This window comes from Phasianus colchicus, chromosome 8 (assembly GCF_987193195.1).
Source record: "Phasianus colchicus chromosome 8, bPhaCol1.hap1.1, whole genome shotgun sequence".
Lineage (NCBI taxonomy): Eukaryota > Metazoa > Chordata > Aves > Galliformes > Phasianidae > Phasianus > Phasianus colchicus.
In genome coordinates this window covers 10,053,148-10,070,394 of record NC_143443.1, presented here as the reverse complement: position 1 = coordinate 10,070,394, position 17,247 = coordinate 10,053,148, and the positions used below count along the sequence as shown (strand labels likewise).

The window sequence follows — 17,247 nt, the reverse complement described above, 5'->3', positions numbered from 1 at the left end:
TCTTTGCAGATCAAGAAAGGCCATCTGCAAGACTTACAGCAGATCACTGCCTAGGTTGGTACTGCAGGAAAGCACTAACACAAGGGGACAATGGGAAGGCTTGTAAGAGTGCCAAGGAGATTTTCTATATATTAAGGAGACAATTTCATATACGTTAAGTATTTTATAAATGCTAAAAAGAATTTATAGACTGCAGCTGTGGGCAGTGGAGATCTCCTGACATCCACTTTACCACCATGCATAAATGTGACAACAGATCAGAGCAGCCTCAAGCTTCAGTGGGGCAGAAGATAGTCATGGATAACACAGCTCAGTACTACTTAGAACAACCCCAGACTTCAGTCACTTGTGTCATCAGATTACTATTCTTTTTATAGAAGAGAGAAGCAAAATGTGGCATCATTCCAAGCAGATCTATGTTAAAATGTTACCTGAAATTTCTTTTTTATTCTTCAAATTTAATATTTCAAACTATGAAATTCACAAGCAAGCATTATTTACTTCACCCTCCAGGGGAAAAATGCATTTTTATATGCGAAGACTTCTACTCTATAATCTCCATTTTATGGGAAAACTCTTATATTCACGTGCTACACCAAACTCTTATAATCATTCTGTATACTACATATACTTTTTATCTAAGCACTTTTCAAATTATTTTACACCAGGCTTTAAGACTTTAAAGTGCTTTTGTGGTTGTTGTTGGTCTTTTTTTCCATAAGTAATACTTCAACTGGTTCCTTTCAAAAAAGTCACAGCAGATGTGTATTCACCAAGCTGGTTGCAAAGTAACTGATATTTGTCCCAGTTTTGTAGTCTCTATCACCACCACTTTCTGACTCAGAGAGGTGACACAGGGAAGAAAGATGATGAGATTAATAACCACTGAGGCCCTCTGGAACCATTATCATCTTCCATTCCAATTTCCCCTATAACTTACATTACAGAATATCGCCCATTACTTCCTCCATCAGGCTCATAATGCTTAATTCAAATATCATTTCAAGAATCCAGTGCATTCATCTCCAAGATTCAGGAAATATAGCTGTTTAATGACATGAAGCCTGATCTAGAGCCCACTTATGTCAAATGGGAGTCTTTCAGCAGACTAATAGTCTTTGCTTAAGGACCATCAGCTCCAATAAATCAGGAGGCAATTTTAGCTCTAATCAGAGAGATCTTGAGAAGTTCATGTAAACACATGCACCAAGTTCCATCAGCCATCCCAAAGAATCGGCAGTAGGGATGCTCATGCTCTCAGCTCTCCAAGCAACTTTCCAGCAGCTCTGGCACACACAGACAGGAAAACATGCCCAGGATTTAGTGGCACAAAACATGTTAAGCTTGAACTGCACAGTGCTACCAAGGTGGTGACACTTGCTTAAAGCCACAGAAGATCTGGGATGTGCAGGTTCTGCTCCCTGCTCCAAAGCACCACAATACATTTCACATTCTCTCCTTTGGGGTAGGCATAGCACTTTGTCCAAGCACTGTTACGAACTGTTTTACATTATTTTGTTGCATACAGGTCACCAGTGCCAATCGCAAATTTGCCTATCGTAAGCAAGAAATGTCACACTGTAGTCATCAAACCACATGTGCTACCTGGAAGCTGAAAGACTGATTTAAGAATATCAGAAATGCTTATTTCCACTGACTGAAGCTTGCCTGCTGCCAAATGACCTTGCATTACCCAAATGCCAGGCTCCCTCTAGCTGCTATTTCCCCTTTGTCCTGCGTTACAGCATACAACTACACCAACAGCTCTCTTCCTTGCACAGACCCATAAATTCATTTATCTACATCCAAATCTTAAACATCTGAAGGAAGGTTTTATTCTAATGTTGGAGAAGAGCATGGGGCAGGAGTCCTTTTCAGGCTGTCCAGGAGGTACAGACATTTGCATTAGTGCCTTACTAGCTTCTGAAATTACTTCCATTTTGTGTATATCATTACTTTTTTTTTTTTTTTTTTTCCTAAGTTGAAGGTTCTTTAATCTTGCATCTATTGTTATTAGTTGTTATACTGCTTGTGAAGTAAAAAATAATTTGCTGAAGTTAAAATCTATAAGCCATGGTAGTAGATGGAAATGTGAAGCTGGTTCTCCAAACAGTAAGAAATCCTCATTCAAATCCTCGTTTACACCCAGATGAGGATTGGTTTGAACAGTACGTAGCAGTGGAAGAAAACATTGATGATTTGATAATGGCTCTCTAAGGAAGTATTTGCTTTATTTTTAAGCGTTCTACTCCAAATGCAGCTACAAACTCAGGCAGTTCCACCCCATTTCAAACCTTGCAAAAGTCAGTACTCCTCAAACTGCACATACACATTTCACAGGAACAGTTATTAAAATGTTTAAACCTAAGACACAATTATATATTTCAATGCAGTAATTGCTAACTTCCACCACTTTGATGGATACTTTGAAAATACACTGTTCAAACTTCATCTTTCCACTAAGGAAAAAGCATTTTTCAGAGGATTGTGATAAAACTATTTTCTACAGCAGCTGCTGTACAAAGCTAAGCTTTTAGGATCATACACAGTGCAGTGTATTGCAGTAGTAACAGAAAAGTCCTTACATATTCTAGGATGGAGCTCCACTATTTCAAGTATACAGTGTACGTTCTTTAAAGACATTCAGTGTGAAAAGTAAAATAAAGATAAGAAATACTCCATAGTCTTTTACAGAAGGAAGCTGAACTTAAAATCCCAAGCACATGATCTTTGTGAGGAAGACCAAGCTGTTCCTCAGAAGTGAAGTTACTCTCCTTTATAAATCTCAGTGTTATAAAAAAAAAAAAAAATCATATTTGTCACAAATCATAAGCCTAACAATTTCAAACACTTTCTTCATTGGAAGAGTTTTACTACTTCTTCCTGGGCATAAAAGTAAAACTATATGGCTTTCAAACCTTATTGTTTGCTATTTATTTTACCCAGCAGTTCTACTTATGAGGCCAAACACTAACCAAGTCAGCTCAAAGATCAATGAAATTACTGTAATAAAACCCAACCAGCCAAAACTTATCCAAGACAAAAGAATTCACAGTGATCTTTCAAAAGGATGAAGGAAACACACAAGGGTATTCCATGCTAATTGGCATTCTTTTCCTTGAATCTTGGTAATTGTTTCAGCACCAGCTCTAGCGAGTGCACTCTGATGTCCTGGAAATGCTGCTGCAACTGCCTGTCCAAAAGGCCAGCAGGGGAAGTTTAAGGTTCTGCATCCCTAAAGTTACTTTCTTAAGCGAGTCCTGTTTCTTCGTTTTCTTCATTCAATCTCTAAAGCTTTGTTAAACAAGACCCACATGACTAAAACTGTGCAGTCTTTAAAATACGGTCTTCTAGTTCATTGAAATCAAGATTAAAATGAATATGCTCAATTTTTTTTTTTATCTCACTTCAAATTAATAAAATGTGAACTCAAGGCTCTTGGAATTTTGTTGTGGAAGTAATAAAAATAGATCTGATTTCTACAGTTTACACTGTAACACGCTGGTTAAAAAAAAACAAACAAACAGAATCATCCTGCCTTTCCTTCCACCTAAGAAAGTACCCTCAATCTGAGTACCTCCAAACCTAGGACTTTGCCCTCTTTTGAAATTGCTGATGCACTATTTTGATTCCAAAATGCATAGCTGACATTTTTTAAAATTATGTTCTGCTGGAAATTCGTAACATTTAAGAATTACGAGTGAAACACATTCTGAAGAAAAGAGAGTGAAACAAGTTGTAGCATTTAAAAGTGATAATAGCCCAAGGCTAGGGCAGGCTTAGGTATAAGGACAACTTGCTGTGAAAGTAATTACAGGTAAGTGGCCAAGCTTTTAGATGGACCACTCACAGAGATTTTGGATCCACACCACTGAATAAAAGAAATAGTCTACCATAATGTGACCTGTTATTACTGTTATTACACGAAAACCAAAAGAGCAACAAAAAAGGAAGCTGCACCACTTAAAAATATGCCACTGTTTAGCAAAAGACTGCCATAGATTTTGTTTTGGTTAAATATTGTTAAGTGAAGTTTAGACTTCAGACTAAATTAGTAGTATGCCCTCAAAACCAAACAAACCATCTGAATTACTGAATTTGGAACCTGTAGAAACTTCAGTGTGATTATGAATCCTAATTTAGAAAAAAAAAACACTGGATTCAAACTTTAACATGAAATCAGCTAGATATTTGGAAAGTGGTTTATTACCTAATGAATCCATTGCAATTTTAGAGTCAAGTATGGCTTAAACATTCTTATCATAGACTGGTGAGTGACCTTTCTTTCAGAGAGCAGCAAAACATAGCTGGCAGTAAATCCATCCTGCGTCAAAGAAGCATTTGAAATATGTCTCTTGTGTACACAAATATGTCTTGTGCTGCACTTCAAAATACACGTTAATCCTTCTCTTTTACTGGAACATATTTAGGGCTTCCTGAACTTGTTTAGGCACTTCATACCTGGCAGCTGTCTCAAACACAAATACACAGATACGAATACATATCTATACCTGCTAATACAGACCAGGAAGGACTTGGCTCTCCTCTAACCAACAGAGGCCCAGAGCACATTATGGGGCAGGCAAGGGCTACTGGTCTGCACCTTCCTGGTACTCCAGGAGCCATCTCTGTTAACCAGGCAATGGGCACTGGCTGCTGCCCCAGCTCCACACACCTACCAGGATCTTGGGGAAAGCGCATAGATGGCTCCGAAAGTAATGCCTCCTATTTATTTCCATGGAACTACAATAGCCACAAAGAACACAATAACACTGTTAAATAGAGCAAATTCTCAGCTACAAAACACTGTTTTTCAACATAGTCAACACCACTAGCTGTGTATTTTTGCCAGGGATGAATAAGAACCTACATGCCACACTCAAAAATCCATACCAACAGAGGGCAGCCATTTTCAATACCTGACCACTCTTTCAGAGAAGAAATTGTTCCTAATATCCAACCTGAATCTCCCCCAGCACAACTTAGGGCCATCCCCTCTCATCCTATTACTGTTATCTGGGAGAATAGGCCAACACCCACCTCACCACATCCTCCATTCAGGTAGCTGTAGAGAGGGATAAGGTCTCCCCTGAGACTCCTCCAGACTGAACAATCCCAGCTCCCTCAGCCACTCCTCATAAGACTTGTACTCCAGACTCCTTACAGCTTTGTTGTCCTTCTCTGGACACACTCCAGGGCCTCAATGTCTTCCTTGTACTGAGGGGCCCAAAACTGAACACAATACTTGAGATGCAACCTCACCAGAGCTGAGTACAGAGCGATGACCACCTTCCTACACCTGCTGGCTATGCTATTTCTGATACAAGCAGGGATACTATTGGCCTTCTTGGCCACCTGGACACACTGCTGTCTCAACATTCAGCATTCAGCTGAGCATCAGCCAGCACCCCCAGGTTCATTTCTTCCACACAGTCTTCCAGCCACTCTGCCCCAAGCCTGTAGCACTGCCTGGAGTTCTTGTGACCAAAATGCAGGACCCAGCACTTGGTCTTGTTGAACTTAGAGTAGCAACAGCCAGCCACTCTGAATCCATCCATCAGAAGAAATACCCACAAAATCAATCATATTGTTACAATACAAGAGCAACCTCTACAAAAAAACTCCATATATTTATATTTAGGAGAAGAGCTGTAAATCACGTAATTCTAACACGATGAAATTTTCAAAAATAGGCTATTTTAAAATTAATCTAGATGTACCTTAATTAAAAAAAATAAAACTAATAAGCCGTTTAGGACATCTCTTATTCACTCTTTCTTTCTCTCCGTCAGATGTTGTCTTAATGACAAGAAAAAAAATCTACAGGATATACCAGGTTTTAAATTGCCTCTTCTCAATTTTGTCCTAGAATATTTTATTACATTACCTCCCACCTTGCACTTATCAGTGCCCTTTTCGTTAGGTAATATCCTCAAAGTTTCTATATGGATAGAAACTCGAATGTATAAAAAAAAAAAACACTCTTATATGCAACTTAAGGTTCATATTAGCGAAGTTATATCATATACTCTGGTACTGGAAAATACATAATAAACTGAAATAAAAACAACTTTGTGTCTGTGTATAAGCATGTCTAATAGAGAAATCTACAGAGACATATTTCTGTCCTTCCATCCTTACACTGGACTATGTGATAGTCACACAGAAAAGATGTTTCTTAATGTAAGCATGAAATACATTCTTTAGCACATCTGAATTATGGGCAGCCTTAATAACATTGTGTGCCATACTGATTCTCAGGGATATTCAGAAGAGCTGACCTGTAGGAGTACTACCATTCAACTAGCCAATGCAAAAATAACTACCATTGCCCATATTTCCATGTCATTCAACTGGTAAATATATTCATTTTAAGTTTTAAAAGTGCTGTTTTTGTCTATTAACTCTAGTTTGTAAAGGCTACTTTACACATAATTTTGTGCAGTTATAAAACAACTTTTTCATTTATTTTATTAAGACATGTTAATGGATTTCAGCCTTAGACAGTGCTGTCACTTAAAATCTCATATCACTTGGGTAGGTATCTATTTTTTCACTATCATATCCACATGAGAAAAATTGACAAAACCTACAAAAAATTTTAGAATGATAAAGGTTGTCAGGGTAACTAATCATGCACAGGTAAAAGGGTAAAATATTATTATGTAAATGGCAAAATAAAAGGAGGTAATTTACAACTGATGCAGAAAATTGCTGGCACAATAAGCACAGCCCATAAATCAGTTAGTTAACAACCTAATTTATAACTTCCTGAAAAACACCAAATATAAAATAGAGACCTAGAAGGGAATTTAAGTGCCCCGCATCTTTTATTTCAGTAATGCACCTACTAAGGGCAACATTAATAGACCAGTAGCACGTTAAATAATTGATGCCATATTATTACCTTCCTCCCCACCGCACTAATGAGCAATTACTTCTTGTGATGACTGACTCCTTCCAACAGGGAAAATTGTCAAGTTTTTGCAGAAGAGAAATGGCAACAGATCTCAGATTTGAAACTACCAACCAGAACGCCCATTTGTTCTCACACATACCAGCAGTGGCTGCGTGGGCCGTGATGAGAGAGGCACTTTTGTGTGTTCATAGGAATCCACTGGGAAGCACAATAGGAACTGAGACCTGCCTTCAACCCAGAGAACAACATGCAAATTTGAGAGTGTTTTTCAAAAAGCTATGCACAAGAAGCCATGTACCCTTTTCACTCTCACCTTTTTTATTTTCCTAATAATAATGAGCTACTGTGGGAATTAAAACTCCAACAATTGCATAGCTCTGAAGAAGCGATCAGGGTCACAATGGTTTACAGGCCCTTAACTCTCTCAGTTACTTCAGCAGAACATAAAAACTTCTAAACACTAAACTTCTTTATAAGTCCTATTGACTCAGGCACAGATCTAAATGATTTTCTGTATCAAGAGGAAAGCAAGTGGGAGAAGCAAAGGATGAATAGGCAGATGGTGTGACATTCTTCGACAGAGGAAGAGTACAGCTACTAAATGAGAAAGCAACCACAGGAACACATAGCACCTTCCAAAGAGACAACATGGTGGCAAGATGTAAATGGTAGACTTTCAATTTTCAAGAAAATAAGTGACTGTCTGTGTGGCACAGTAATAGTACCTAACTAGAAGATAGGTATAGTAGAGTGGTAGCTTACTTTGGCAAAACCTACCAGCACTTTACAACAGACAGGGACTTTGGTAAGCACTAGTGTGGCTAGCCTGGTGATACTGCAGCATTTGCTTCAAGGACAGAAGCAGCAGCTGTACAAGTCTGTATTAAGAAACAGGCATCACTTCAGAAACAGTCTGGCAGAAATGAATAATAAGTAACTACAAGGTCATCTCATTTGTGACATTAACTCATTAAGCTGATTACGTGTCCATCTGCTCTGCTTTGCAAATTAGCGTTCTGTGTTCATCAGCAATCATAAAGCTGGATATATTATGACATAGGCTAGGAAATACATGTACAAACAGTCATGAGCACAGACCTGAGAGCACTGCAGTAACTCAGCTACGTAAATGCTAATTAATGACTTTGAATCATACAATTAGCCTACTGGAAGTAGGCACCTTTATAACAAGTGGACTATAAGGCAAGATTACATTAAGAAAAATGATTTTTCACTGTAATATGCACAATAGCAAAGCAACTTTTATCTAGCAGAACAGAGAGGGCTAACAGGGAAAGAACTGGGAGCAGAAACAGTCACCACAACCACCCTATTTTCCTTCTACTTGCCCAGTGAATTTCCCTAAAGCGTTCCCTAAGGGGATACCAGGCATTTGGTTCTGTTTCTCCTTCCTTCACCAGATGCTCATACCAAACATGCTCTCACTCTGCTCTCTCTCCCTAAACCATGCTACACTGAGCTCATTTCACCTCTGTTTAGAAACACACACAAACATCTGTACTATGCTGGCATCAGATCAGCAAGCCAAATCCATTCTTGATATCACTGCAGAATGAATGATGCAGACATTTAAGACCAGATTAAATACAATGTTATGTAACTAGAACTCTTCTGGTGTGCTGAGATAAGACATCTTCCCAAATGCTGTTTTATGATTTATATGTTATGATAGTTAATGGATCAATTATTCAGAGCGAGCTCTTGCACTGTAACAGTATTTTTGTTAGCTACATATTCATGCCAAGGAAGGTGAAAACAGTACAGTCCTAATGGATATATTTCCATTCATGCATTCTACATTTTTCTCATTCTGCCCTAAGGCTATCGTTATACGATAAGGAAGGAAATTAGAATGATTCCTGTTGCCTCTCTTCTTTATTAGTCTTTAACGATATTTAATTTTCATGTTTTAATCCATCCTTGCATGACAAGGATAAAGCAGTAATATTTGAATGGCCTTTTGCCTTTTTTTCAGCCATACCTTAATAAAACAAAGTTTTCAAAAACCATGTAGAAACTTTTTTTCTGGGACATGCCTCCCTGTTCTAACTGCATTTGTAGAAGCAACTAAGGGCTTGAACCTGTACTCATCACCAGCATATGGAGCGACTCAACAGAGCACATATGCCTATATTTCTCTTTAAGCATACAATTAAGTTGATCCTTGTTCAACAAAGGATTTAAGCAAGTGCTGTTTTCTGTTAACATTGCTCAATGTCACAAGTAATCCTTTTTTTTTTTTTTTTTTAATTAAGAGATTGATAAATGTAGAAATGAGACTAATAGAAGTAGACTATAAGTTGCCTACTGGTGATTTAGGGGGAGAGCCCAAGATGGAGGAGCCTTTCTTTTAAAGAGCCAGGAGAATGGGCAGGCCAGCACTAGGGTGGAAGCCCAACACCTGCAGCTGGCTTCAGAAGGAGGAGAAGAGCATGGAAGGAAAATTCAGGTGGAATAAACCCCTCTGACCCAGACATCACTGCCTCCTGCAGTCACGACTGAGCACCTGAAGCAAACCTTCAACTCAGCCTATCTACACATCTGCTGTCACAGTTCTTACAGTCAAACACCTGTTAATAACCCAACTCTACATAACCAGGCACAACACCACCATCCATTCACACACAAATCTTTGGGGTTAGGACAAGCATCTTGTTATTTCAGATCCACTCTGATAGCAAAACAACTGAAAAAATATAACACTTCCCAAATCTCAGCTTAGAAGCATGGGTACTTCTGAATGTTTTACAAGTCTTGAGTATACATGGCCCTAAAATCTTTCTAAGTAATTCTTGCATTTCACATGCACCGTGCTTCCTAGTAGCACTTGGCACAATACAATTTTCCAGTCTTTGGATTTTTTTATTTTTATTTTTTGATATTTTAAAAACTTAGCATCAGAGCATCAAGGCATAATTTTGGAAAGATTCGCTTTCAGACACAAATGAGCAAAGTATCCCATGCCTGGATCCAGGAGCTGTGAAGTGTGAGCACAGGTCCTTTGGAGCCTAGATCCGAGTGGGCAGGGGAAGGACATGTCAGCAACACGTCAGCTTCCAACATCAAAGCAGGAAGCACTGGCATAACAGAAGCAGTTCTCCACAGGCAGATTAACTGCCTCCAGCAGAGCACTGTCAGTACATTAGCAAAAATTCAGATGTTCTGATTTATCCATCTTTCCCACTGATTTATCCATCTTTCCCACTGGAACTGTTCCATGGATAAACACCCACGTTTGTTTATATCCTTATCTGCAGAGAAAGAGAGAAATAGCCAGGGGGCTGTGTCTGTTTTCTGAAACAGAGGCAAGCAGATTCAAGTCCTCACTCTGAGAAACAGCAGGATATTTGTCCAGCAATCACTCTACAAACTGGACTACTGGTTGTTCCACTACTGTGAAGGATCACTTTCTTTGAACAGAAAAGCTATGGAAGTTCAATTAACTAGCTTTCATTTCACTTAATTTATCTTGAATTAAAAAAAAAAAAATTAAAAGACTGACCCAGTTATTTCACACATAAAAGAAGCCTTTGTAGCAGGTGTAATATTCCTAGGAGGTGGTTAATGAGAAATACACATCAGAGATTAACTGAAAAGATTCTTTGATGTTGGTTAGCTTACCTGTTCTGAAACTAAAGAAGAAGATCACAAGGGAGACAGTGAATGTACATTGCATCTCTACTGGGGGCCATTACAACTGGTTAAACCACGGTCTCCCGGCTGCTTCACTTCAGTTCATGTTCTAGCTTTCTGAACACCACGCAGCCCCATACTAGGACACTACAGCCCAAGGAGACAGATTCCCCCAGCACTGCCCACAAAGAACCAATCTTCACCTGATGCCAGGGGGCTTTGATTTCAGCAGGGTTACTTCAGCATGAACCCCATCAGGTCACACAGCTCTAAAGATAACCTAAATGACATTTAAAGCTGAGGTGGAAAAAAATACATTAAAATATGGTTCTTTTTTTTTTCCCAGCGCATTGAACTCAACTGAACCAAGCAGAAGTAAATTCATTTCTAACAACTGTAACTTATTCAGAAGATTTGCTTTGAATAGACAGTCTTTAAAAATGCATAGTAGCAGAGGAGGGTTTTGCGTGTATGCCATTTGATGATGGTTAAGCACGAGCACTACTGAGCCAGAACATCAGTTAAGCAGAGATCTGAGAAAAACTTGTCTGACACTGTGAGAGTTCTCCCTCCCATTTCAATTACTGTAGCCACAGGAAAGGAGGCACCTATAAATTCCTGCGTCTTTGTGCACAAGACTGTAATCATAGCAGGAACCTCATCTCCATAATAAAAACTTTCTAAATCCAAACTATTAAATGGCCACAACATTCACATGTAACATTCATGAGAGAATGAGATTCATGACTGAAAATCATTAACAAGCAAGTAATAGTACACCCTTTATTCATTATTACATATTGACTGTATACTGTTATAAAAAACTCTAAAACACAGCTTCACATTACTTTATCAGAATAACTATTTTTCAAATGCAAAAGCATCAGAAAGGCTGAAAGGATTTTCTTGTTACTGGCTTAAAAGTGATTTTCATGCTTGAGTACATTACTATTGTTTAATAAGCAAACAAATGCACTTTACTGAGTGACTATCTGATTTCCTATGTGTCAGCAAGAAAAATGAAGGAAGCTGTCAGCCCCCAAGGAGACCTGCTAGTCCTGCCACACTCAGACTTCTTGAATATTCCCTGTAAATCACCAACATTTGTGCCATCTCTTAATGCACTCTGCAAAAATGAGGGAAATCTGTGCATTGTACTTGTTTATACTTGTACTTGGCTTAAATTTAAGCTCACTTTGGAGAGTTTGTGCTTGCTTAAAATATGAGTAGAATTTGTTTGAACATTATTAACACCTGCAAGAGGGGTGGGATCTAAATTTATGAATAAGAACAGAAGAGTGGAGCTGAGAGGAAGGCAAGGAGGATGAAAGAAAGGAAGAAAGAACAGGACAAAGAAAAGAAATGGTAACAGCTACAAAACACTTGCCAAAACTCAGTTTAGGAGCTGCACAGACAACTATCCATTTATCATTGTATTGGGGCATCTCAGACTGTGCTGTCTAACGAATGCTTGCAAGATGTGCATTTTTTCTTTTCAATTAAACAGGAACATGCACTGATCTGTTTTTCAATGCATTCAAATGAATGTGACACAGAGATGTCATTCCAGTGGTGCAATATCAGTTCAAAACAGAGAATAACAGGGACAAAACCTCTTTTTATCTCTAGGGATGCCAGCAGCTTTGCCAGCTTTCAGCACAGTTCAAACCCAATCTAGACACCATTTATCTGAAAAAGTAAGGAATGCCGATTCTGCTTTAAACACTGATCCTCCTGCTGGATTTGCTCGCAGGAGTTGACTACTGCCTGCCTTCCTTTATAGATATTTGTGAACTCCAAGGGTTTGTCCAGCATAAGCTGCAGAATTTTCCAAAGGGGCCTGTCAGGTGGAAGCCAAGACACTGGAAAAGAATGATGCTTTTACCTAAGAGTCTCATAAGAAATAGGAGCATGAAGAATTTCCATTCTTGGTCAGATCCACGTCTGAAATCATATCCCTGGCAGCACAGAGGTATCCACACTGGCTATAGATGAGGTATGTTATGAAAAGCCTTAAGACTGAAATTTTAATGCTCCTTTAATAAAAACTGGTAACTTTTTGATGTATGTTATTCACTGTTTTAAAAGAATGTAAAAGTACAAAGCAAAACACTAGGAAAGACCAATATCCAGCTTATGGAAATAACACTGGTCTGATCCTCTTACATGGTTCATTTATAACAGGATAGCAGAACATCTGCAAGACTAATTTTTGTGAAATTTCACTTCAACCTTTTCATAGGTTAAAATAATAAGCACCAGGTCATTTTTTCTGTTTAAATTGTTTAATAATCCTATATAATTTAAATTCTGCTCTAAAAGTAGAAATCATAACTTCTTATGGGTTCTCTTCACAATATTGTAGACAACTATTCAACATACATTCTGCAGAAAGTCCTGTTTTAGTGCTATTAGTGCTACTACTCTTCACTAGCTTCACTACAAAGTCATCCCAGCTTAATTTTCAGCTGTTTAACCTGAAGGCTGTCTAATTTGACCTATCTGATGTTTCACTGAAGCAGAAAAGAACACTGCATGGCCCATTCTGCTAGGATCAGAAGACATGACTTTCAGCATAGAGAAATTAGAAGCTGATGAGGAAATGACAGGAAGGCAGTAGGTTAAGCACCTCAACTGAATGCAATGTACAAGCTTTCTATTGCAATTGCTCTTCAAAGTTTTTCTACTTTCTCAGCAGCCATATCAAGAATGGGGATAACCTGGGACACCTGGTCACTTTCCCTACTTCTCTCCACAGTACCTATTGTTAAAAACTTTGCATTTTTAAAACAATTTGGCCCCGATTAATGCCACAACTACAAGAATATGGAAAGTGGGCTTGGTTTACCAAAACACTTACTATAACTCTGGATTAAATGACTGAACTTACCATTTTGGAAAAACTCAGTGACAAAGGTCAGGCAAGGAGCAGCTTCCTTGTGCAGTATCCAGCTGGCTCAGTGATCACATACACATCCTCCTGACCCTCCATACTCCTTATCCACCTTTCCTGTACTGCAATAAACAAGAGAGGCAGTGAGCAGAAATTACCTAAAGGAGCCAGCTACATCAACAAGTATGAAATTGTGTTTTGGATCAGCAATTACATGATGCAAATTTTTGCTTGTAAGACCATTACAGTTGCAAAGCCAGGAAGGTCTAAGGACTGCTACACCTTTCATCTGACAATTAAGGCCATTCTACTCCTGGACCTCATCTGCACTTAGAGGCGTGTTAGTGGAGCTAAGCGAAGCATACTGATGAGGGATATTAGTTAACTCACAGTACTGTCCAGGGGCAGTACTTGATCCAGGCAAAGACTTACTATAATCAGAGGATTAGAAACAGCAAAGTCAACACATAGATCATCCTAAAGCTAATTGTTTTCTTGTCTGACAGACTGTCAAGGCACCAAGGAGGCTTCCCAATAATATCAGTCCCCTGGTTCCATGGAGTCAGATATGCAGTCATGGATAACATCTGCTTATCAGCAGAAGAATATGAAGCATGTGGATTTCTCTGCTTATCAGCAGAAGAATATGAAGCATGTGGATTTCTGTGCTGCAACCTTCTTCTAAAGCATAAACTTCTAAGTGAGCCCTTCCACTGCAAAGCATTTCCACAAAGCTGCTGTAATAATTCTAGGATGAAATCTAAGTAATTTAACTAAACCACTGATGAGCAGATCAGTGAGCTAAGCATGAATATCACTGACCAACTTCAAAGACAGTTGTGGTTCCTATTGGGAAGAAATGAAGTTGTAGTTGATGGGGCCTTCATTTGCCAAAGACAAGTGGGTATCCAAAAAATTAAGACAATTTTTTCCTAGCTGGAAGGAAACACACTTAATTTCATTTCAAATTCTATTAAAGAATACCACATGGCCTGCGGAAAAAGAGGAAGGAGTCTCAGCAATTTAACAGAACAGAAACATTTTATGAGGAAAATCAAGCCACCACATTTCCAAGACAGTACCAGTCCATTTAAACCTGCTCATTCAACAGAGAGTTATCTACGAGCCTGGACATTTGTCTGAGGCAGTAATTTGCCTGCCTACTCCAGGAGCCTTGTAGGAGTTCTTAAAGCTTTTTACAGGTATCTTAGATCTTTCCAGCTCTCAAGAACACATTTATCACTTTTCCTACTCTGCTCTTCAGCTGCAACCTCAGATTTGCACAGGTCTTTAAGTGCTCTGAAGGTCTACCTGAATAACGCCAGCCATTTCCAGATCAGCCTTCCTTCTCCACCTGGTGACAGCCAAGGGGAAAAGAGACATTTGCACAGACTTCCTAGGGAAAGGTCATAATCCAAAATACAAATAGCTCAAGGATAAATGTGGGAGACTTGGGAACAGGGGAATCATTTGTTCTTCACAGACAATTATTGGCGATTAATCATTTACAAGGAGGATAATGAGACACTGGAGAGACTGCTACTGAATTAAACACAGAGGTCCTGATCTTTATCCCTTTCCATTTTTCCTCTTAATAAAATTGCATGGGATTTTCCTATACATGAGAAACTCTTGTTGGTAATTAAATTTTTAAGCTTTTGGAGATAAGACTAAAATGTGGAGAAGTAACACATAGCTGGGTTGGATGAGAAGAAAAGTCAGGAGAAAAGCAAGCCTGAATCGATACAGTGTTATTTAATTTTGTTGCAAATAAGAAAATTGATCTCTAGCAGAGAAATACATCTTCAGAACAATAGTAGTTTCGCTAATACTTGTTAGAGTGACATTAAGAAACTTTGTTTTGACTGTTTGATGGTTTACTGCTGTTCCTCATGAACTGCAGGCTGGAATGGCCGCATTGTCCATTCTCATCTACAAGAGAAGCTCCTGAACAAACTGCAACACTTTTTTCCTCTCTTATTTCTTGCCCTCACAGTAAGTTTCCTCATGGCCTGCATGTTTCTGAAGTTGAACTAAAAGTTCACACTATGTTCTTTGCTTTTTTTTTTTCCCCCTTTCTTGCTGAGCCATCAGCCTGTATCACATGATATGGATTCAGTTGGAAAAGAGCAACAGAGTTCACCCATATTGCTGTTAGCAGAGCTGGACAGTACACAGAAGTAGCTCTTCATCAGCTTTGCTTACAACCTATGAAGTAAATACTTGAACTTTCCTAAAATCAATATTTTTGTTTTAGCTATTTGATCAGATATAGGAGGAAGAAAAAAGGTTTAAATACACAAGTTCATTGTGGACTAGAAATTCTAGCTTTTGTTCAGCTCTGTGCTTTAAAAAAAATGAATTACATTGCAAAAGAATTACAAAAACAGGCAGTTTACCCCATACATTAGCCTGCTGTCTCTAATCTTAATAGTCCTGCTTGTTGCAATCCAGCAAATTCTGAAGGACTTACTGGTAAATTAAAACTAAATAATAAAATTAAATAAATAAAAATTACTTGCTTGCTTTTTAATACTTTTTGAGCACCAGAAAGAGAGGTAGATCTTTTCTACCTCTTATCAGGAGGACAAGTTTAACAAGAAATTCTTCATAGCTTTAGTTCGCCTTTTTGTCATTCAGCTTTTTAGGCCCCTTTCCCAGGGGCCAGGGTGCCAACAAATACCTGCCCCTTCCCTAAGTATTTTACCTCCAGTAAGTGACCACTTACTGGGCTCAGTACAGAGGTTATGAAAACCAGGGGAACCTCTTTCACCAGCATCATATCCGGCTTTTATCACATACCTGCCTACACACAGGTAATAAATGAGATTCTTACTATTCAAAGTAAAAATAGCCAGCAGAAAAAAATAAACCATTCCACTTAAAGGAGGGGACATTTTTTCCACCTGAAGTATATTGTTCCTTTCAATCATTTGCTTTCACAGAGATAGCAGTTAATACAGTTACTACAGACACAATTCAATGCGGAGCTCACAACAGGCATGTGCATGAATAAGGAGCAGTTTTGAGGCAGGGAACGAGGTAAGTATGCAAAGGAACAGTCAGCTGATTTTGCTGTCAATAAGTATGACAACATGCAACTCAAGCCATAAAATCTTCATTCTTTCTTCTATAATAACTTTAAAAGAGTTTTGGTTTATTTTTACCCACATTTAATGAATCTCCTAGTATGCTGAGATATAATAACATGTGCAACAAGTTCCAGCTCAATAGGATTTTTTTTTATAGCTGGTTGTTAAAGTGAGAAAATATGGGTTTATTGCAGAAGTGCTGACATAATCATAAATGCAATGGAGAGAAGAGCACTATTCTATTTCTGATACAATCCTATCCAAAATGCTAGTGGTCAAAGACTCAATCAAGAATTTTATTTTTATTTTTTTATTCACCTCTTTGGGGTGAATTTTTCTTAGAGTTCTGAGGGGTTTTGTGTTACCTGATTTTGTTAAATTGGGCCTATGAAACCTCTTCGCCAGTGATGCGCTGTTCACTGCAGATAACAAAATATTGAGTATTCTGAGCTGCAGTCAACTAATGCAGAAACTGAAGTCCTTGGATAACAGTTGTTCCAGGCACAGCCTCACACACATGCTGAGATTAAATTAAAAATTGAATTTGTTTGAACTCAAAAGAAATCTCAAGTGAGACAAGATGAACGAGATTCTGTCTTTTATACACAGATGAAATTTTAACTTGAAGCTGATGAACAAAAACCGTTTTCAGAATTTCTCTTGCACAGAAACCCTAAACAGCATAAAAA

The 17,247-nt window shown here is 38.4% G+C and overlaps 1 long non-coding RNA gene across 2 annotated transcripts in view; it reads right to left on the bottom strand.

Moving 5' to 3' along the window:
• The window catches only part of LOC116234991 (uncharacterized), a 419,872-nt gene that overhangs the window by 377,262 nt on the left and 25,363 nt on the right, over positions 1-17,247 (bottom strand). The window contains exons 2-3 of one of the 2 annotated variants that reach the window (XR_004168251.2): positions 13,464-13,588; positions 9,290-10,191 (exon numbers count right to left, since the gene is read on the bottom strand). This is a non-coding gene — a long non-coding RNA (uncharacterized LOC116234991). Of the gene's footprint in view, positions 1-9,289; positions 10,192-13,463; positions 13,589-17,247 lie in introns of those variants that run through there. The other variant, XR_016468730.1, reaches the window with a different exon arrangement.